Source organism: Chrysemys picta, chromosome 7 (genome assembly GCF_011386835.1).
Source record: "Chrysemys picta bellii isolate R12L10 chromosome 7, ASM1138683v2, whole genome shotgun sequence".
In the NCBI taxonomy this organism is placed as follows: Eukaryota; Metazoa; Chordata; order Testudines; family Emydidae; genus Chrysemys; species Chrysemys picta.
In genome coordinates, this window is record NC_088797.1 from 93,535,965 (window position 1) to 93,559,252 (window position 23,288).

Genomic DNA, 23,288 nt, shown 5'->3' on the forward strand with positions numbered 1-23,288 from the left:
GGAATGCTAGGGCGGGAATCCCAGCTACTGCCTTTTTACCTCCAAGGAACAGCCATGAAACATGGTGAGGCTTTTGCCATACAGCAAGGAAAATCCATGTTTAATTTCTCTCTCTGCCTTTTCCTGAACCTGTTGGACCTACATACTGTGTGGTACAATATACTGTGCCGATCATCACAATAATGGAGCATCTGCAATGCCAGGCACAGGTTGTGTGATAGCAAGTAACTAAGTTACAGTAATTACCTTGATGTTTTCAAGTTTACATCACTAAATTAAATGTTATTTAAAAGAACCTGAGATAAAATGAACTGAAATCTAGGCTATTTTTGAATGGTTGAAATATGCAACCCATCTTCCACACCAATAGGGATATGCACAATAGACTTAAGCTTATTTTAAGAGGAGTGAGATCGAGACAGGACTAACATAATGCTATTACACAAAGAAGTCAAGTTGTGTGGCCAGCCTCAACATTGGTATTTGCTAATTTCTGTGTGCTTGATTTTGGAACATGAATGTTCCTTAAAATATAGTTTTATATGTAAAGTTCTATTTTTTTAAAAGGCAAACCAACACACAGACACAACTGAAATTCCTTCATGTGGAACCATATTGATTCCCAAATAATCAGGATCTGAACCTAGGACCTTTAGCTCTGCAGCATAGTCCTCTACTATATGAACCTGAGGAACAACTGCTAACAGCAGTAGACTTTTTTCCTATATGTAGACAACGCCACTGGCGGATAACAAACTTTACGTGTAACCTTGTGAAACTGCTCATTTACGTGTAAAAAGTGGAAAGCAATATTTGCCTGCCTGCCTCCTGAGTCTATGGATATGAGGTCTTGCTGAATAATAAAAAATATGAATTGCACAGGTACCTATACATAAAAGACCTAAGACTAGAACTCAAAGTCTTCTCCTGGTGCCCAGCACAGCATCATTTCCTATAGGCTAAAGGGGTTCTGCTGCAGTATCCTGGCCTGAGCTCAAGTTCTGTGGAGCCAGAAGGCATGCTCATTGCAGAGCAACAGTCAGAGGTTTTAGCAGAAAGCCCCTCAAAACCTCTAGCAATTATGTGCAAATGGCAATTTTTGAGGCTTATACCTTACCCAAGTCTGGCTGAATTTTCATGGGGACAATGGAAGACCCCAGAATTAGCCCTGTCAAGATTTTAGGTTTCATTCATTCATGGAGAAGCTGGAGCTCAAAGAAGCAATTGAAAAAAGTAACATTATCAAAATTCTCTCTTCTCCAAAATATACCTCATTCTTGGAAAGGGCTGAACTTGGCCAAGAATTTCAGCCAGAAGCAGAAAGTGAGAACAGAAAGCTTCCACCCAAATTATTAAAATTTGGCAAAATTACAAGTAACCTAAAACAGAAGGGCTTATCCTAGGAAGTGGTAGGCAACCTTAAATACATATGTGTCACTACCAGCTCCACCTATAATAGCGTATCTGAGGTGTGAGGCTATATGGAATATTAGTGTTACCAATATTCTAAAATTGCAAGGAATCTGACCAGATATGTCGTGTAAGGTATCTGTGAAAATGTTATGTTTTCCCAAGTATGATGATCTTGTATATATGTTTGTATCACCTTTGTATTGTAAGTTATAGATACGTATAGTATATCTGTATTTCCAAAATTGTGCTTTGTTCCTGGGTGACATCCCACAGACAGATTGGCTTCAGCACTGCCTAGCCTGTTCAATGTTCCATTGAGGGTCATCAGCTGTACAATAAACCCATTGAAAGAAGCCGGGTATACACCTTATGACTCAGCAGGACTTGTACGGGCATCCCTATGGATAGAAAACTATTCAGGCTTTTGCATGCCCATGTGCTCTGTAACTTGTGTTTGGGACACAGGAAGTACAAGCCACATGGCAAAAGGAATAAAAAAGGCAGTTGCATCATCTCCATTTTGTCTTCACTCCTGCTTCTTACCTATGGACTACTTTTCTACAAACTGAAGCTCTGAACAAAGGACTGAATGAACCATCCAAGCTGTGGATGTGTTCCAGAAGGACTTTCAAGCCAGCAAATTCACCAGCACTACTAAGAACCTGATATAGTAACTCCCCACTTAATGTTATTTCGATCTTACATCCCTGCTCAATTACAAAACATGCTCCATTTAAAGTTGTGCAATGCTTCGCTATGTCGTTTCGCTGCCTGCTTTGTCCACAGTTGGCGGCTTCCCTATCAGCTCCCCTACATGCACCCCCCTCAGCGCCTCCCGTCCGCCGGCAGAGCCCGCGGATCCGCGCCTTCTTCCTCCCCCCCCGCCTCCTGCCCGCGGCAATCAGCTGGCTTGCGGCGTTCAGGGGAGGGAGGGGGAGCCTGTGCGCCGCGCCCTCGCTCCTTCCCCCTCCCTTCTGAATGCTGCAAGCCAGCTGATTGCCGCGGGCAGGAGGCAGGGGAGGGAGGAGCGAGGATGCAGCGGGCGGAGTAAAGGGGGGGGGAGAAGAGGCGGGTTAAGAGTGGGTGCTTAGGGGAAAGGGTGGCATGGGCAGGCCGAGGGTTGAGCCCCCAGCCCCTGATGCTTGCAGAGTAGGGGGAGCTGCCCCTGCTGCTGCGCAACATGCTTCTCCTAGCCTACAGCACCTTCAGCCTCCTTGCCTGCCTCATTGTCTCCAGTGCCAGTGGGCTGTGCCTGTGTGGGGTAAGGCGGGGGCACCTCCCAACTATAGTACAGTTCTGTATGGCAAAAACAAATTTCCCTGGAACCTAATCCTCCCCGCCATTTACATTCTTTCTTATGGGGAAATTGGATTTACTTAACATCGTTTCACTTAAAGTCGCATTTTTCAGGAACATAACTACAACGTTAAGTGAGGAGTTACTGTATATGGACTTAGAAGTCCCTGTATGTGTCTGATTGCTTTACCATTTAACAACTCTCTTCTTGTTCTCTCTTTTTTCCTTATAATAAACCTTTAGTTTTAGACAGTAAAGAATTGGCAGGCAGCGTGGTATTTTGGGTAAGATCCAACCTAATACTGACCTGGCAACGTGGCTGGCCCTTTGGGGTTCAGAAGAACATTTTGTAGTGAGCAGAGTTTTTTAATAACTTCCCACTGTACTGGACGTAGGTGCCAATTGGGAGCCAGAGAATTGGAATGCAATAGTGGGGGCTGTGTGATTTCTTTTTTTAGATTCTTGATAACCAGCGTGGGGGATCAGGAACACAGTTTGTGACTGGATGGTGAGTCTGACTTCAGTATTATCCACCAGTTTTGGTAGAATCTGCTCTCCTTTTTGCAGCTTGCATTTTCAGTGAGGGCAGCCCAGGCACGTGTCACATGAGGTTTATTTAAAATATTATTTTATTGTATTCTTTGGGAAATAGTATGACTATGTAATAAAACACTCATATGCATTACGAAAATGAAATCAAACTACCAAGTCTCTCTGTGCTTTATCTGCTTGTTGAAAATTTGGCTAATAATTATCTGCACTTATGTAAGCATTGTATCTAATTAACATGGAAGGTAAAACTCAGTGCCAAACACACTACTGATACCAGCTATCTGATAGTTCAGAGGGGTGAGGAGCATATTACACCATCAATAAACTCATGTGTAAATTGAAAATAAAGGGTTTTTCCTTAGTGAATGATTGCTGTCTTACTGACACTGAAAATGGATCATCTTTAAGTATCTATAGAAGAAAATGGTTGGATGCATGTATAGTGAGATCACTGCCCAAATCTATAACTGTCTGCAACTTTGCAATCTCTTTCCTTTCTCCCTTGGAGAGCATTATTCTATCAATCACATATGAAAAAAAATTTCTGAACAGCAGCACAGTGTACAGCGAAAGCAGCCAAGCTAGGCTGCAGACTCAGTATTTTTATTGAGGTAATTTCCAAATGTAAGGGAACTAGCTAGTGCCTGAGGAGGATCTGTGCTTATTTTGTAAATTAGGCAGAGTCTTAAAAGTAAAGATGGACTGCAATCGTGTGGAGTCTGTTACACAGACAGGTCATTGGTTGCCTACAAAACTGAAAACTGTATGGTGAATGACTGGATAAATGAACACATCTAAAAAGCTTTCATTTTTACAGCTTAAAAAATATAAAGTAGAAACTTCAAGAAAAAGTACACATTGGAAACCTGACCACTCCTTCAGCTTTATCTAATTAAAGACCTGTACCTGGCCCAGTGACAACACACTAAAAATACTTCTGCCAAGGTATCCCATGCTGTAACACACATATATAAAAACGGAAATATCTGTCAATCTTCTTCTGCTAATCATCCAGAGGCACTGTGGTTTTGGTGTTTATTTGTCCACGTAGATAGTGAGGTAGGGACCATATCTTCTTCTGTGTTCCACATAGGGGATTGCGTACACTTAATTTAATTAATAATTAATACTACTATTACTAATAATGTAGCAGCAGTATCTGGGAAAAGGTACAACCACTTACAACCACTTTAAGCCTCCTCCTTCCTTCCACATCACAGACTCCCTTCCCCCAAGTAAATGAGGACTGGCCATGCCTCCCTTTGAACCCAGTCTAAGTGGGAAGATGTGATCAAGGCACTGTTGTAACACTACTGGGAGTCACCAAATTGGAGATTCTCTTGCTAGTTCTGCTTAGTAAATTGTTCAATCAGTTAGCCATTTAAGAAATACATAGGCAGCTGTGGGTTACTTCTTTTCAGACACTGGGCATATCACCAACAATCTAATTTTCTTAGTTGTAAACTGCTGACTATACCCACACAAACAAACAAAACATTATAACTGGGCCTTTGATTTTCCCTGGAAGAGGGAGGGAAGAGTTGTGCAGTTAGAAGGAGCACAAGCCAGTAACTTAGGATATTTAAGAATTAAAAAAAAAAAAAAAATATCCAGGCCACTGATGTCATATCTGTCTTCTAGAAAAATTGGAATATTACAGTTTCTCTCAGGTTCACAACAAGGTAAATAAGAGTTGTGTGGAGCCTCTGTTGAAAAGTATGGGACTGTAGCCTGGCCTGGGTTTATAGCTGTGCTAACACTAGCAAACTGGTAAAGCTCACAAATCTGACCCCCAGCTCTAAGCCCAGCCCCTGTGAGCTGGGCCCCCCCCCGACCCAGAGCCTAGCTCCCCACCCAGCCCTGGGCAACAGCAGCGCCACCCCCAGGCAGCACCAGCCCATTGGCACCAACCATCACCCAGCGACAGCCCATTATGTAACTGCAAATGTATACATACCATTAAAGCATTTAATATGTTTAAATAATGTATTTCGTGTATTTTCAAATTATTAAAAATTAATTTTTGAATGTATTTCACTGGTTATTTTTACATTTCCAAATACATGTTACTATAGTATTACAACTTTTTTTTATGGAAGGGGCGCCTAAAATTGCTTTGCGCCAGGCCCCCTGAATCCTCTGGGCGGCCCTGGTGAGAGCTCCAACAGCAGGGGCCAAAGTTACTTTACTCAATACATTTACAAGAGTTGGCAACACTTACTGTCACGCACATTGGAGGTGGGCAGAGGGAATTAAAAAAAAAAAATCATCAAGAGACAGACCAAAACACACAATTATATATATATTTTTAAATGTATGATGGGGGGTGAGGGGGAGGTGTCTGAACTACTGGGCTTGTCAATACTGTAGTTGAATTCCACATGGAATTTGGGAAGAGTTCACATTAATTATTATGCATGCACCTTCTCAAAACACAGGATCCTCTACAGCAGTTCTTTTGTAGAGATTACAGGAAACTGTGGCAAAAATAAGGCCAGTTTTCATTTTCAGTGTCAGGTGGGACATGCCAGTCAGGCGGTGCAAACAGGGTTTTTAATTATAGGTCAAAATCAGATCAGCAGTTTGTCCTTAAAAGAGAGAGACAACATATACAGAACTCAACAACCTATGTAGAGAAATCACTCAGACTATGACTAAGGTGATTTAAAAATAAACCAAGACAATATTTAAGATGCAGCATTTCTTGTTACTTAGCTACAAATTATGTACTGTAAATCTTAAACTATTTTAGATAAAACCATAAACATGTAATTCAATGGCTACCCACAGAAACTCACTGTCTGGCCACCAGGCAACCAAACAAAATGGCAAATTATGGCGAAGTCTAAGATTTTGTCACGGATATTTTTAGTAAAAGTCACAGATAAGTCATGGGCAATAAAAATATCCATGATAAAATGTGAAGGTGCTAGGCAGATGCCGGGTGGCTGGGAGTTCCAGGCCCCTCCTCCCCCCACACCACCACCTGAGGCGGGGAACTGTGAGGTTCCCCCATGCCATCAGAGCTGCGGGGTACCCAATTATGTAGGTGTACCTATTACAACACTGTTGTCCCTGTTATGGTTTAAAAACATAATTCAGTGATACAATGTACATGGGACTTTAAATTTAGTTTAAATACTATCTAGTCAGCACATACATACTTGAACAAAATATTTTCATTGCAAGTCTTGATTATGCAAAATCACTGCAGTCTTACTTTCTATGCCAGCTCTAAGTTGCTTAAAGGAAATAGAGCTTGTTCACTGAGCAGTCACAAAATTTGGGAAGCATTTATTGTTTTAAATATTAGTATTGACATATTTTAAAAGTTACTGTGCCAGTATATAAGTATGAGATTTACACAAATAAAAAAAGATACAGAAAACAGGATTTTCAGACATGTTACTCAGATCAGCTTTAGCACTGTTCTAGAAAATCTGAATCTTTTAATGAAACCATATAGAGATTAGCATTTCAAAATGAAGTTCTTCTGACCATCCCTCACACGTTTATTTATTAACATCTGGTTGCCTACTTTTAGTTTTATTTTCTGTTTTACATAAACGTATTGAAGTTGTCACAGAGGAAAGTGAAAGAAATATTAAATTTCTTCCTACAGTATATATAAAAGTATACATTAACAACCTGCCAACTCCAGTTACTGATTCCATGGCATATGTTGTGTAGGGTTCTTCTCAGTCATCATCCCTCTTTCAAATAATTACTTCATTATCTGCCATATGAAGAACTAAAGACTTTTCTTTTTTCTGCAGCAGTAGCTTTTAGTCAGTGATGCATGGCATCAAACTGGTGTATTTTGAGTACTTCACATTAAAGTAATCCAAAAGCCCTAGTGCCAGCTAAACAAGAGATTTGCAGTGTACAGTTTCAGACTACAGTTTAAAGTACAGTATAAAATACTACTAGATCTCACTCACTTCTCTCCCTACTGGCCCAGAAAGTAGATTACATTCAAATAATTCCAGACTTAAAAAATGAAAAATACTCTTGGGGCATAAAAAGAGAACGATACTTATCCTATTTCCATAAAATTGTTATAAACATACTCAAAACTTGGGCATTTCATTAGATGTCAATCAGCAGGCGGCTCAAATATTCTACAACTCTCAGTAATGAAAAACAGCTAGTTTCCCTTATGTGCATTTTTAAGTTGAAATACAATGCTTCTGAAGATTTATAAATGCTGTACCCTATAAACTGACACACAATCCACTGCTCTGTCCATAATCTTTACTGATTTAATATTTAAACCTGCTAGACTTTAGTTATCATATACGTGACTCCAGGCCTGTTTAAAAACAGAACGTACAATTAGGGATCATTGGTACAATAACTCCTCGCTTAACGTTGTAGTTAGGTTCCTGAAAAATGCGACTTTAAGCGAAACGATGTTAAATGAATCCAATTTCCCCGTAAGAATTAATGTTAATGGGGAAGTTAGGTTCCAGGGAAATTTGTTTTGGCCCGACAAAAGGTATTATATACATTTTAAACAATTTTAAACAAGTAATTTAATACAGGTATTAAACAGGCTGGCAGCCCCCCATCAGCTCCCTTATGCCCACCCCCAGCGCCTCCCGCCCACCAGTGGACTCCACGGATCAGCTCCTTTTCCCTACACCCCCCGCTTCCTGCCCGCGGCAATCAGCTGTCTTGCGGCGTTCAGGAGGTTAGGGGGAGGAGCGAGGTCACGGCACACCACCTCCTCACTCCCTCCCCTGCCTCCTGCCCTCAGCAATCAGCTGGTTTGCAGCGTTCAGGAGGCGCTGCGTCCTCGCTCCTCCTCCCAGCCTCCTGAACACCACAAATCAGCTGATTGCCGCGTGCAGGAGGAGCAGGGGGACGAAGGGGGGCTGCCAGCCGTGGACAAAGCAGGCAGCCAAATGATGTTACAGGGGAGCATTGCACAACTTTAAATGAGCATGTTCTGTAATGGAGCTGGAACGCAAGATCGAAACAACATTAAGCGAGAGGACGTTAAGTGGGGAGTTACTGTACATAATAAATCTGATTTTCTCTTCACTGATGAGGCAGCAGTAACTACACTGAAGCTTAGGATTCTCACCCTCCAGGGTTGGCCTGGAGTCTCCAAGAATTAAAGATTAATTAAGTTTAAAATGTCATGTGAAGAAATCTCCAGGAATATATCCAACCAAAATTGGCAACCTTACTGAAGCTAAGGCTGAGATAGTATAAAATTCAGAAATTGTTCATGAAATCTGCATACTTACAGTAACTGTGCTTGCTTTTTCCTTTCCTATATTTTAAAATTTGGAAGTTTACACCATCTGTAAAAGAAAATTAACAGAAGGTTTTATTTGAACAGTTCAATTGTAATATTTTCCCTAAATTATTTTAAAATAGACTGTCTAAAATATGAAGTTTTTAGTACCCTAAGTAATATTACCATTATAGAAAGCAATATCTCAATATTTGTTTGCAATATTTCATGTGTTTTCCACATTGTGATTTCCCATGACCAAGGCTACGATTTTATCAGGGAGGTTGCGGATGTCACGGAATCTGTGCCTTCCAAAGACCTCCATGACTTCAGCCCCGGCGACAGAGCTGCAGGGTCCTGCTGCCTCCTGCAGAAGCTGGGAGCTGTAAAGTCCCCCGATTGGGAGGTAGTGGGCCCCCAACCTGCTAGCCGGCCCTGGGCAGTGGGGGTACCCTAGAAGCTCCCAGCTGCCGGAGGTAGGGGGGTACCCCGGCAGTTCCCCGGCTACCGCCGCGGGGCAGGAAGGTACCCTGGCAGCGCCCCACTGTAATGGCGGCAGGGGGATTCCCACAGCTCCCCACCGCATGGGAGGGGGCAGGGGAACCTTGCAGCTCCCCTCCGCCGCTGGGGGCAGGGGACCCTGGAGCTCTGAGTCCCCATGGGTGGTGGGGGCCCCAGAGCTCCCAGTCACCCCACAGCTGCCCAGTCCCTTGCACCAAAATATTTTGAATGCACTAAGACTATCTCTGGGTATTACACTGGGTGATGTTTGCACGGATTATGGGGAACTATATTTTCAACCCTTTGTAACTCACTAATTGGAGGTTATTAACCACCTTTTTCATAGTACATCACCCTTGTATATATTTGCATCAGCATGAAGCTGGTTATCTTTCTGCTCTGTTGCGGTAATACTCAAGCTCTACATTACTTTGCTATAGCAAAAGAGGCTGGGGGGCGGGGGGAGAAGTATACTATCCTATAAATAGGGCCCTTTGTTTTCATTTTTAATTTATTTAATTTTTCACAGGAATTTATCACTTTATTACGAGAAGAACAAAAACAGGTGACAATCAGTGCAAAAAACTAGTATTAATTTTTCTGGGTAAACATCGGGGTTTATTTTGGTGGACGGAAAGACCAGGGGGGTGGGGGGAAGTATTCAGTAGATTAATGCTTTGAACTCCGATCATCAATGTGGTTTGCTGCAGAACTAAAACAGAACTCTAAACACAATGCCACCTTTAAGAAAACAAATATCTGTCTAATCCCCAAATATAACTTTTCATTTGAATAAATAGTTTACTGTTGTAGACTTAGAACTAATTGCTTATAAATATTTACATTTAATAATTAAACTGCACCATTTGCAGCACATACACTCAACTTCATCCTTTTCTCCTGTTTTTGTTTTTTCAAACTTTCAAATACTGTACTTCTTTGCGTTTTGAAACATATTCTGATACAGATTTTCGTTTTCTTCCCATTTTAATGTGTCAGATCTTTAAACCGTTATCTGGTTTAAACCAGATTCATCAGTACATTCAGATGCCCATGCGCTTCAGAGCTTGCGTGTGTGCCTGTTTGTTTATTGTATGAATCTTCTAGACCAGGCCTGCACAACTCGTAAAGCGGCGAGGGCCATATTACTCCAAAGAAAAGAGCTGAGGGCCGAAACCCCCCAAGCGCTGCCAAACCCCCCTCCCCAGCGCCACCCAGCCCCCCCCCCCCGGCGCCACACACCACATGGAAACAACCCCCCAGCGCTGCCGAAACACTACCCCCCTCAGCGCCACCTGCCCCGCGGAAACAAACCCTCCTTCCCCAGCGCCACCCCACCGAAAAAGCAGTATTGACCCTCGGTAATTTGTTATAGCGGGCCCCTAAGGTAGTATAATTTAGGTAAAAGAAAAATGTCTTTTTGCTAGAAGTAGAATAAGATCTTCCCCCCACTTTGTAATCAATTGCCCTGTTGAAGGAATGAGGTGTGAATGAGGAAGGCGTGGAAGGCAGGCACCTCCAGACAGCTGCAACTCTTGGAGAGGGCAGGGCCGGCTCTAGGATTTTTGCCACCCCAAGCAAAAAAATTTTTGGCCGCCCCCCCTTTTTTTCGTGCCCCTCTGCCCCCGGCCCCGCCCCAACTCCACCCCTTCCAAACCCCTTCTCCCAATCCCCAGCCCCGCCTCCTCCCCCGGCGTACTGCATTTCCCCCCCACCATTGCTTCCTGCGGGCCCCCCACGGCCTCCCGCCCTAGCTCACCTCCGCTCCGCCTGCTCCCACGGGTGTGCTGCCGCTCTGCTTCTCCCCCCTCCCTCTCAGGCGAGGGAGGGCGGAGAAGCGGAGCAGTGGTGCGTTCAGGCGAGCAGGCGGAGCAGAGGTGAGCTAGGGTGGGGGGGCGCAGGAAGTAATGGGGGGGTAGAGGAACCACTCCCCGCTCCAGCTCACCTCCGCTCCACCACCACCGCTGCCTCCCTTGAGCGCCCCGCCGCTCGGCTTGTCCTCCCTCCCAGCCTTGCCGCGTGAAACAGCTGTTTCGCGTGCGGCAAGCCTGGGAGGGAAGGGGGAGAAGCGGAGTGGTGGCGGTGCGCTCAGGGGAGCAGGCGGAGGCGGAGTGGAGGCGAGCTGGGGCACTTTTTCCCCCATGTCTCGGAGTCGGCGCCTATGATGGCTGGCACCAGAATGCTGCCCCTAGAAATATGCCGCCCCAAGCACCTGCTTGTTTTGCTGTTGCCTGGAGCTGGCCCTGGGAGTGGGGATGGGAGCCAGACCAGATCAGATCAGTAGAACAGGTCAGCCACCAATTCACTGCTTGCCTCCTCAGCCCCCCTCCGCTGGCTCACCTACTCACTCCCCGCCCGCTCGCCTACTCAGCCCGCCCCCCCCTTCACCCACCGCTTGCCTACTCACCCCCCTGCAGGCCGCACAGTGAGCCCACCTACTCAACCCCCATGGGCCGTGTCAGTGAACCCATGCGGGCCGCATGTTGTGCAGGCCTGTTCTAGACTAATTCATAGCCTTACTCCAAAGAGGCAGCTTTGCATAAACACAGACTAATGTATTATCGTAACACATATATCACATGCAATGTATTGTAGTTTCCTAATAAAACAAGTTATTTTTTATATATTTGAATGATTAAAAAGTAGGGTGAAAATCAGAAAAAAATGAATAATACTTTTTGTAAAATCTGGGAATTTTTCGGTAAAAATCGGTTTAAACTGAAAACGAAGGGCCTTACTTATAAATTAAAAATGAGACCTTTGGTCCAGGTAATATTTTACAATCTATCAAAACACAACTGGCCATGTACAGTGCCACACAGCTCCAATTTATTTTCCTCTGCTACTGCAAATTACTAATTGCCCCAAAGCCTCTGATCATACAGTCCTTTCTGAATTGTGTACCATTATATATCTCCATGTTGCTCTCAACATTTATAAAAAAAAAAAAAAAACTTACCGGAAGATAAATGTTTGGGGCTGGATTACAAACTGAAAAGCTGTTTAAATCCTTTACTTACTGGATACACATGCACAGACATTTGAATAAACATTTAATCAACTAATAGAGGTACGTCATTCTAAAGAGTATATTGGTAAGTGAACAAGGCTTACACATCAAAGCAGCTAAAAACCCAGTAAATCCTGAGGGAATTGGAAAAGAGGAAGATGTTAAGCTATATTATCCCCCTCTTCTCTGTTCAACACATATGTAGCCCCAAATAAATTCTAACACAGAACAGGGAACTGAAATCTGTGGTTGGTGGATGCTGTAGCGTCGTGAATACACCTCTACCTTGATATAACGCGACCCGATAGAACATGAATTCTGATATAACATGGAACAGCAGTGCTCCAGGGGGTGGGGCTGCGCACTCCGGCAGATCAAAGCAAGTTCGATATAACGCGATTTCACCTATAATGCAGTAAGATTTTTTGGCTCCCGAGGACAGCATTATATCGAGGTAGAGGTGTATTAGCTGGAATAAAATCCAAATTAGTGTGATTGTTAATTAAAGTAATGTGATAAAGTCTATGAGTTTTGGCTGCACTCTGGCCTGGTGAAGATGTTTCTACAAGCTTGCTGGCATTTGCTTCCATTAAAAGAAGACCTGAAATAATGCGAAGCCACAGCTTTACCACTCTTGGGGAAGGCAGGGAGAAAGAAGCATGTTAAAAAGATGACACAGATGTATAGTACGATGACAGACAATACTGTAGAGCGTGGCAATTTATATACCATGCATTTGTAGTTTTGATTAATGAAGCAGCAGTGGTAATAGGGTATAACTGAGGGCCTGTCTACACTTAAAATGCTGTAGTGTAGATACTACCTATGCCGATGAGAGGGATTCTCCCACAGTGTAGGTAATCCACCTTCCTGAGAGGCGGTAAGTAGGTTGACAAAAGAATTCTTTTGTCTACCTACCACTGCCTACATGTGGACTTAGGTCAGCTTAACTATGCTGCTCACACCCCTGACCCTTGTAACTATTAAAACTTGCCATGTAAATAATATCAACATTTTAAAATACTAAGAGAAATACTGCTCTGGCCTTTTTTGGAACTTGTACAACATTGTTAAAAAGTGTAATATTCATAGTATTCTGTCCATTCTGTACAGCAGAAATACTTAAGAAATGATTTTTTAAAAGCAAGTGCAGTATTAGCTCACCTAAAATGACATGGCAGTTCAATCTTCAATTTAGTACAAATACCTACATTCACAAGTTCTTACTATGGGAATACTCAATAGCCCATCAGAAATCCCGATTAAACATCGATGTTATTTTAGGTGTTACAAAAAATGTGCTTTGAGATGGGTATTTATTTTATAGCATCAAGGGCAAAAATAAAGAAACTTCAAACATGTTTTTTTTTTTAAAGTGCTCCCGGCTGAATTATTCTTCAAAAAACAAGTTATAAACCCATATGGGGTCTAAGACAGATATGCTGACTGACCAATATATACAGAGCAACAGATAATTCTGTACATACAGTAGAACATCAGAGTTATGAACACCTTGGGAATGGAGGTTGTTTGTAACTTTAAAATGTTGGTAACTCTTAACAAAACGTTATGGTTGTTCTTTCAAAAGTTTACAGATTAACATTAGCTTAATACAGCTTTGAAGCTTTACTGTGGAGAAGAAAAATGCAGCTTTTGACCATCTTAATTTAAATGAAACAAGCACAGAAACAGTTTCCTTACCTTGTCAATTTTTTTTTTAAACTTTCCCTTTATTTTCTTTAGCAGTTTACGCTTAACATAGTACTGTACTGTATAGGCTTTTTCCTTTTTTCCCTGCTGCTGCCTGATTGCATACTTCCAGTTCCAAATGAGGTGTTTGGTTGACAGGTCAGTTCATAACTCTGAGGTTCTACTATACTTTAGTTGCAAGAGAAAAGCATTTCTGAGACACAACTATTAAATTTAAAAATAATCACATGCATAAAGAATTAGCACTTTTACTGTTACAAGCTAAAATATATATATATTACCACACCTTCAGTTTCTTTTTTTGGTTCAGGATGAGTCAAGTGTAAATGAATAAAACGTGATGATTACAATGTGTGAACTACACTAGACCAGTCACTGCATTTATAGATCTAATGAAATTTATGCTGTCAAGCTTACATACAAGATTGCTAAAAGTGACAAGGTATGAGTTAAGCCTTGATGGACACTACCAACCCAGCAGCATACTTTATCAGTGGCTGCAACAGAACAGACAGCACATCTCGCTGCCCTCTGCCTATGACGTGTAGGATCATGCAGCCTTCTTACTTTCTAAAATGTCATGATGGAATTTTTAAGAGATGCAGTGTGAACAGTAATGATACCCAGCTTCCCCTTCCATTCAAATTAGTAAAATAGGAGAGTGTAACAGTTTGGAACCATTACAAGATTCTGGGAAAGGGGACCACCGTCAGACCAATCCACCCTTCTCTTGCTACCAGAGGATGACAGATGTAGGGAGGGAGAGGGTATGTACACTATCAGCCCAAGTCCAATGAGATTTCATGAAACACTAGTCTGAGATGGGTTTGAGACTGTGGCCAAACGACTGTAACAGCACTAATAAAAAACACACTGTTTGCCTAACGGTGGTTCTATTTGAGAGACTCAAGTTTGATTACCAATAGCAGTCTCTTCTTGCCTACTCCATTAAGAACGGGGAATGCTGCACAGACACAGGCTTAAGTATCTTCATCTTAAAACAAACAAACAAAAATTACCGATATTTTTGAAGTGCTATGGTTACAAGTAACACCTAAAATTACTATAATTGATCGAGAAAGAACTGGACAGAGAAAGCATTTCTTTCATTACTTAGTACATTTCACAGCACTTTGTTGATTCAGTTTCTCGTTTGCGTAACATTTGTACCCAGCAAGAAGGAAAAGAAACATTTTAAAATTAGGAACCTGTGATCATAAAGTTGTTGAAATTCTCATTATCCACCAAACTGTCAAATCTTTTTTGAATTCCACCAAACATTTAGTCTACATAACCTCTCGGAGCAAGTTTATAGCTGTAGCGCTTCAGCGTAGACACTACCTATGATGACGGGAAGAATTCAGCTGTCGGCACAGGTAATCCACCTCCCAGAGAGGTGGTAGCTAGGTCAACAGAATTCTTTCAGAAACCTAGCACTGTCTACACCAGAGTTTAGGTTGGTATAGCTATGTCTCCCAGGGGGTGTGGATTTTTCACACCCCTGAGACAGATAGGAATGCTGATGTAAGTATCTAATGCAAACAAAGCCTCAGTGAGAACTGATGTGGTCTTGATTCAGTTTAGCTTAATTCACTTCCAAAGTAAAGTAAGCTAAATTTAATTTACGTCATTTTAATTCTGAACAAGAACATCCTCACTGGGATTTAGTGCAGTTTAATTAATTCACTTTTAATTCAGACCTTTAGTTAATTTGGATTCATTTTCCAATGCATCCTTGTGTAGACAACCCTAGGTTCTGGGACACAAGAGGGCAGCTTCAAAAAATAGCAGTGGTTCCACAAAAATCCAATTCAGCCACTGGGAAGTTAATTCTGAATACTCACTGCAAACCTACTTGAATAAATATACTGTAGCAATAATATTCCAATTGGTCTTCACAATTAGTGTGTGTTCTAAAACATTCTCTCACCTCAGTCGTCAAGCTGACTTTTAATTGTACTTGTGATGTTCACTCTACTTCCAATAAACAACACCAAAATTAGTTTAGGTTAGACTGTGCCTAACTGCATTAATGAGTGACCAAGAGAGGGCGGAGGACATGATGATCCTCCCTCTCCACACTCCTGGAAAGGGAAAAGACAATAAGCAAGAACCAGGGAATTCTAGTGCTGACAGAGCTGGTAAAAAATTGGAATTGCAATTTTGCAGGGAATTTCTATGTTCTGAAATTTGTTTTCATTCTCATTTGAGACAAACCCAAATATTTTTGAAATTTTGGGGCAAATGGAAAATCCAAAAAAATTCACTTTCCGCAGTCTCAATTTTTGTTTTGGAATTTTATGATTTTTCTTCATTTTTAATTATTTTTACATTATTTCATGACATGTCAATAGAAATTCTGGAATGAAAAATTTCCAAAATGAAAAAAAATTGGTTTCAAAATATTTTCCCTGTCCACAGGCACTTTCAAAACTGATATAAATGCTTACAAGAGTTTCTATTGCCAGCATGAAACCCTTACACAAACACATACCCCTTTATCTATGTGGCTTTATGCCTTAGCCTGCAATCTACCCCAGAACAGGTATAGATCATCGATTAAAATTACTATACTCCTGCAGGGCAGTACAAATTACCAAAGAGGGAAGGAACAGAGCTGGTGAAAAAGCTTAGCAAATGGAGAAATAAAAAGGAAGAGCTACAAAATTTTTAATTTCCTACAGACTTTTTCTTTCAGAATGTATGCGAGCTTCTTATATTTGAAACTATTGCAAAGGTAATGATTTTATATTGGCCAATGAAACACTCCATAGTGTCACACAAAATTTTATATTCCTAAAAGCCAAAAGTATCAACCAACTCATTTATTTAGCAATGAAAAATCATCTTTGCTTCTGATGGATTTAGCAAGTCTTCTATAAAAGTCTTATATATTCTGAATGCAAACTGAAGTTTGAAGTTTACAGCATCATCAAATTTATTATAAGAATTCTGAGTAGTTAACTTCTATTATATTCCATTTCTATTTCAACTCATTCTAATACTGGGACACCTGTTTATAATCTGTATAAAATGATTGTCAACCCCATATGCAATAGGTCTAAAAGTTATAAAATATATATAAGAAAACCATCACACTTGTTTTCTGTTTCCTTAAGACAAATGATGCTACCAAGCATTCTGGGCTAAATTTGATTATGTAGGTCCAAAAAAAAGATACTAGCTTCTTCCATAGTTTTCCTATGATGCTATGGTTTAGGTGCTATTTTAAATCCTTCTATCATCTCTCCTGTTGCTGCATCATGAGCAGTCCATTGCCATGTTGTCTGCTTCAGGCTACAGAATGTCCTTCCCCCAGGCCTGGTGGTTTTACTTGGTCTTGTGACATCAAACAAAAAAATGTTTTTTGCTTCACTGTTGAGCTTTCACCCTCTGCTTTATTTTAAGGATGAATGTCTGTATGTCATACTTGAACAAGCTATGGCAAGTCCTTTAAAAAAAAAAAACTGAAAGGGAGATTACTTCTTATGGTAACAACTTAGCTTTTCAAAGGCTCTACTCCAATCTTGATTCTTCTCTTTTCCTTATCACATGGAACTGTCTACGTCACTTGGATTGAGTAGAAAAGTTGTTGAGCAGCTTCTAATTTTTTTCTCCTCCTTAAATGTTTAAGGAACCTTTATCTTCAGCAAACAACCTTAAAACTTACATTCCTAACACCGTGTTCAGTTTTCTGATAATTGTTTTAAGGTCTCCATGGGATTTCTGCAAAAATGATGTTATCTCTGAAGTGACTCAGGTACTTTCTACTGCAAAAACCTTGAATGGAATGAAAAAAATTTCAGTTCCACCTACCTATTTGTTCTAAAAAAAAGGCTTCTGGGTAGCAGTCCCTCCCTGTTTCAAAAACATATTGCTGATGGTATTAAAGCTAGATTCATCGGTATACAGTTAAGATTCTCTGAGGAATGAATCATTAATCTGTTCATGCTTTGGTTCATTTCTCATTGAGCCTTACATAAGCTACCTAGCGGACCTAAGCAAAAAGTGCTGTAAAAATTAGCTAGCATTCAAAACAATGTTAGCTATTTCAGAACTTGTTTTTCCAACTTATCTGCGACATTTTTTGTTTTTGACTTCAGATCTATCTTAAAACTTATGTCAGACTTTTTCCCCTTGACTCAGGCCCACAAGCTGAAACATTTTAAGCTAAAAGGTCAATTGACATTTAAAAAACACCTTATGCTAAAAGACTGCTAAAACCAAGATGGATCAAAGTAGTGCAAAATTAACATGCAAAAGAAGCAACAGAATATTTTAGACAGCTTTCTGACAAAACAACAGTCTAGTACTGAAATTCTCTAGGAACCATACAAGCCCTATTTCTTCTTTTCAAATAACGTTTTTAAGAACGACTGGAACTGTCCATCTGAAATAAGTGTTATCATTACAAATAAATTATGGCATCATTCACCAATTAGTTCATCAGACTGCATTCAAATGAATGCTGCAGTAAGCTTTAAAATCACTCAAACCAAACTACACTGACTGGATCACTAATGTGCTGATATTCAATTATTTCTGTTAAGAATGCTACAGAACATTAAACATTAACAACAGTTAAAGCCTATATTACCTTTCCCCAAAATAAATTTAATTCAATACTGTATGCTTCTAGTTTAAATAATCTTGAACTACTGGATCATTTCCCCTCCACTTACCTTCTTCTCTAATGACTGAAATGGAGCTAAGCTATGACATATTTTGGCACAATATACTATTAACTTGACTCAATAAAATAACTGTGCTGAAATTCCATTTTCTTTGATACAATGTTAAACCTTTAGTGCACTTCTCAGGGAAATAGTGTGTGATCACTTTAAAATCCCATACAGGACACTGGCAGCACAGAGTGTTTAATAAGAAGTTTGTGTTTTACAGGATTCTGATTTGTTGTTCAAGAATTGCCAGAAGAATGCTTATCCTACTAGTTCCTATTCTCCTACAGTGGACCACCTGAAACAGATTCCCTCCTAACCATGAATCCAGATCCTCTCCAGTAATTTTATTCTTTAATTACTGGAAGCCCTTAGGATAAGAAGAAGATAAAAATAAACTTGCTTTATTGCAACGTGTATGCTTATTTTCTCTTCCGGGATGTAAGATTTAATGGGACAAAACTCTCTTCACTGCCTGCAGCAGCCCCAACGTCTCTAATCACTTTGAGTCACTTTGCTACATCCTCCAATTCAAGTTTGACTGTGGTTTATTTATATTTGAAAGTGTATACAGAGCGATGTAAGTTGCTAAAAGATGCTTGCGTTTAAATAGTCAAAAAGGCTCTGAAAACTTTGACCGAGGCTACAAAAAGCAGGATGTTTCACCACTAATAAATTCCACAAACCACAACCACTGTACTTTGAAAAGACAAACAGCCAGTATCATTGGAAAAAAATACAAAAAAGCTACTATAGATCAGGACAAGGAATATTAAAATGGTATTAGCCTCAACTTAATGAAGCTTGGTCTACACTACAAAGATTAGATCGATATTAGCTACCTTATGTCAGCCTATGTCAGATGCTACAATACAATTGCTCCCGCCAATTTAATTGCCCTACTAGACAGACATAATAACTCCACCTCCAGGAGAGCTTATGTTGGTGTAGTTTAAGGTGACAGACACTGAGTTACTTACACTGGCTGTTGGATAAAATTCTAGTCAATATCATGGACTGCTGGAGTCCTGAAATTGACAAGAAAGGCTGGTAGGTTCCCTTCTGTGATCCCCACACCTGGCTCACAGCTCAGGCTGTCACCCCGGGACGAGTGGGGGGCTCCAGCTAGAGCCCAGCTGCCGCCTAGGCTCTGGCCTACCTGCTCCAATCGGGCTGCTGCCCAGGATCCTCTCTCGCCACTGGGAGCCCTGCTACCTCCCGGACTCCCAGCTGGGCTGCTACCTGGGCTTCCCTCTCCCCACAGAGCTCCCAGAGCTGTCAGAGTGCAGCTGCTCTGAGCGGAGACAATAGCAGCATAAAATTGACAAGAACATTAATTTCACTACTGGTAGACTCCGTGCTGTGAAATTGAGCAGATGGGGGGCTCCAGCCCGTGTGGCTGTCAGTGCTCCAAAATGCCCCACTGCAAGGGTGCAAGCACTCCTGGTGAGGACATGTTCCACCGGCAGGAGGAGGGTAGTGTGGACACCAACAACCTATTGAATTACTTCAATGGTTGTAGTCAACCTAAATTAAATCGACCTAAATTTTGTAGTGTAGACCAGCAGTTCTCAACCAGGGGTCCAGACCCCCTACGGGGGCTGCAAGCAGGTTTCAGGAGGTCCACCAAGCAGGGGCAATGTGAGACTTGCTCGAGCCCAGGGCAGAAAGTTGAAGCACCGCTGTGCAGGCCTGAAGCCCAGGGCCCTGAGCCTTGCCACCTGGGGCTGAAATTGAAGCCTGAGCAATATGGCTTTGCCGGTCTGCTGGTGGTTTGGGGCCCCAGGCAGCTATCTTGCTTGCTACCCTCTAACGCTGGCTCTGGCTTTTATATGGCATTGGTGGGCCGTGGAATTTTTATAGCATGTTGGGGGTGCCTCAGAAAGAAAAAGGTTGAGAACCCTTGGTGTAGACAAGCCAAGTTGAACTTCTTGCTAGAAATCTGTTCTTCACCCTGGATGTCTAACACCTACAGACCCAAGATCTAGATCAGGGATGGGAAAACTACGGCCCGGGCTGCATCCGGGCCTCCAGACATTTTAATCTGGCTCTTGAGCTTCCGCCAGGGGGCGGGATCTGGGGCTTGCCCCACTCCAGTGCTGCAGGCAGGGAGTGCGTTTGGGGGCTTGCCCTGCTCTGTGCGGCTCCTGGAAGCAGCAGCATGTCCCCCTTTCAGCTCCTACCCATAGGAGCAGCCAGGGTGCTCTGCACGCTGCCCTCACCCCAAGCACCACCCCCGCAGCTCCCATTGGCCAGAAACTGCAGCCAATGGGAGCTGATAGGGCAGTGCGCAGAGCTGCCTGGCCACGCCTCTGCATAGGAGCCGTAGAGGGGACATGCCGCTGCTTCTGGGAGCTGCTTGAGGTAAGTACCGCCGGGAGCCTGCTCCCCCTCCCGCACCCCTGCCCCAGCCCTGATCCCCTTCCTGCCCTCCGAACCCCTCTGTCCCATCCTGGAATACGCTCCTGCACCCCCAATTTCACCCCTGAGCCTGCACCCCCAGCTGCACCCCAACCCCCACTTTCATGAGCATTCATGGTCCACCATACAATTTCCATACCCAGATCTGGCCCTCAGGCCAAAAAGTTTGCCTACCCCTGATCTAGATGTTTGATCATAATTGAAGATTTTAACCTAACAAACTCTTAATTATTAGTATTTAGTAAGGTAGATTATGTCCTCTCTTTTATGAAGGAAAAATAGGACATTAATTTGTTGTAGCACAGAAGGTTGCAATCAAGAAGAAAAGTTATCTTTTAAATTTAAAAGAAATGGAGAACTAAATTTAACCAGAACCTATATAGTGTAGTTATTTTTAATGAATTAGCCCACAAACAATGAGAGAAGAGTTTAGGGAAGGAAATCTAAAACTGCAGAAACCTTATCTCAGGCCTCATCTACACTTAAAAATTAGATCGACCTAGCCACGTTGCTCAGGGCTGTGAAAAATGTTATGCCCTGCATGCCGTGGTTAAGTCTACCTAACCCCTAAATTAGGCACAGCTACATCAACAGAAGGATTCTTCCCTGAATTTTTAGTGCACACCAGTCACTTGTACACAGACCAATTAATACGCAATACTTTACCGTGCTTTAGCAGTCACACCGCTGTAAGGCACGTTATCCCACCAAGTAGACATGCCTTTCAAAAGACAATGAAGGAGGATTATTTGGTCTTGGGAGATCTCTGAATTTCTGTAAATGAATGTAAAGAAGAACAAATGCACATTTTGGGAGAACCTTTCAACCTCAGAGTGTTGAGTCCCTATTCAAAATTTTTCTTAATTATTAGTTTATTAAATGAGATACTTCATGTGTAGTTAAAAAGTGGTTTGATATTTTTTCTAGCGCATGTTTTTCTGAAACCATCTAGTAGTCTGAGAAACGTATTCATTCTCAATCCATGGAGAAAAGGTACAAAATATCAAGTTGCGCCCTTCAGCCCAGAGAATAGATTGATCTGGTAGTGGCAATATTTATTTGCCATTAAGCTTAAATCCAAATATTGCTTGGTGCCCGAAAGGCCTAAAACCTCTAGCAGGGATGCTGTTACAACTATATGCCCCAACCTCACAAATTATTACATGCGGATAAACCCCTACACACATGCAGCACTTTAGTGAAATCTTACTTTTCGTCATGAGCAGAAAAGAGGTTTCAGTTTATTTCAAGACAGATAATGATTCTGTTATAGCAATATTTGTGAGGGTTTACTTTCTGTTCAGTAATTTTATGCATTTAAACTTTTATCATTGCTTTGGTCTAGATGATTTTTGGGGGCAGATGACCAAAATTTCACAACTCACTCTTAAGTTCATCTTCATCTCAGAAATATTGATTCTTACTGGTGAAGAAACAGCATCTTTATAAATAATCTTACAAGATACAGAATGGAAGTGAAACGGTTTCCAGAAAAGAGTCAATTAAATGCTCAGATAAGCAAGTGGGTGACAAAGAGGAAAGGAAAGGATAAAATTAAGCATGCCTATCATTTGAGGTTCTCTCTTTTAAACACTGAGCCTCATATCATCTCCCATAAGGTAAATTAATCATATAAAAATAGGCCAGCTGAGGCATAGAGAGTTCAGCAAAATGCTTTGACCTAGATCACAGCGTGGTGCAGTTCCACAATGATGTCCTGATGGACCCAGAAGTCCCGATAAGACCACTTTATCCAATTACCAAATCATTCTTTCCTCTCCTTGTTGAAGGTGGCTAAGTTATGAGGGGGCAATGGACAGGAAGTGTGCTATTACTTGCAAAGAAATAGGGACAAACCCATCATACAGATGTTTTCTACAGAAATTCTGTTATAATTAACTTTTCCTGAGAACTGGGCCCCTATTTGGAAGATTTTAATATATTCAGGGGCTGTATTTCATTTCCATTCATACACAGTATTTTAATTTTATATTAAAGAAATTTAATTTTACAAAACTGGACTTCTGCTAGTTTCAACTGCCTCTTTAAAAAAAAAAAAAAAAAAAAAGCACAAAGAGCCAGTAAGATTTGACCAAATAGCAAAGACTTCAAGACTGACAAATGCTTTTTCCTAAAACGTTTTCCATATCTGCTGAAAATGGTATAAATCCAGTCTACTTGGGAAAAGCTCAGTTACTATAAGATACAGATGAAAACACTGAGATAAAAACTGAGAAATTCATATGTAGGAATTTAAGAAACCTGTAGCACTAGAAGTGTTCTGATAATATTCTTCCTGAAAAGATTTATAAACTGCAGCAGATAAAATCAAAAATCAACTACAGTATCTATAGGAATAAAAACTCTGTTGCCAGAATAGGTCAAACCTCTTCAGCTACAATCTGCATAGAATCATAGGACTGGAAGGGACTTCGAGAGGTCATCTAGTCGAGTCCCCTGC

General features: G+C 41.5%; 1 protein-coding gene across 22 annotated transcripts in view; it reads right to left on the minus strand.

The window, feature by feature from the left end:
- SGMS1 (sphingomyelin synthase 1) overlaps nt 1–23,288 on the minus strand; it is a 194,008-nt gene that overhangs the window by 39,125 nt on the left and 131,595 nt on the right. For 11 of the 22 annotated variants that reach the window (XM_005292486.5, XM_042856853.2, XM_065552038.1 and 8 more), the window contains one exon: nt 8,517–8,573. The exons of 4 other annotated variants lie outside the window; for them this stretch is intronic. The gene's annotated coding sequence lies outside the window, so the exon portion shown is untranslated. Of the gene's footprint in view, nt 1–5,684; nt 5,850–8,516; nt 8,574–21,493; nt 21,602–23,288 lie in introns of all 22 variants that reach the window. 7 more of the 22 variants (XM_065552039.1, XM_042856851.2, XM_042856855.2 and 4 more) reach the window with 3 other exon arrangements.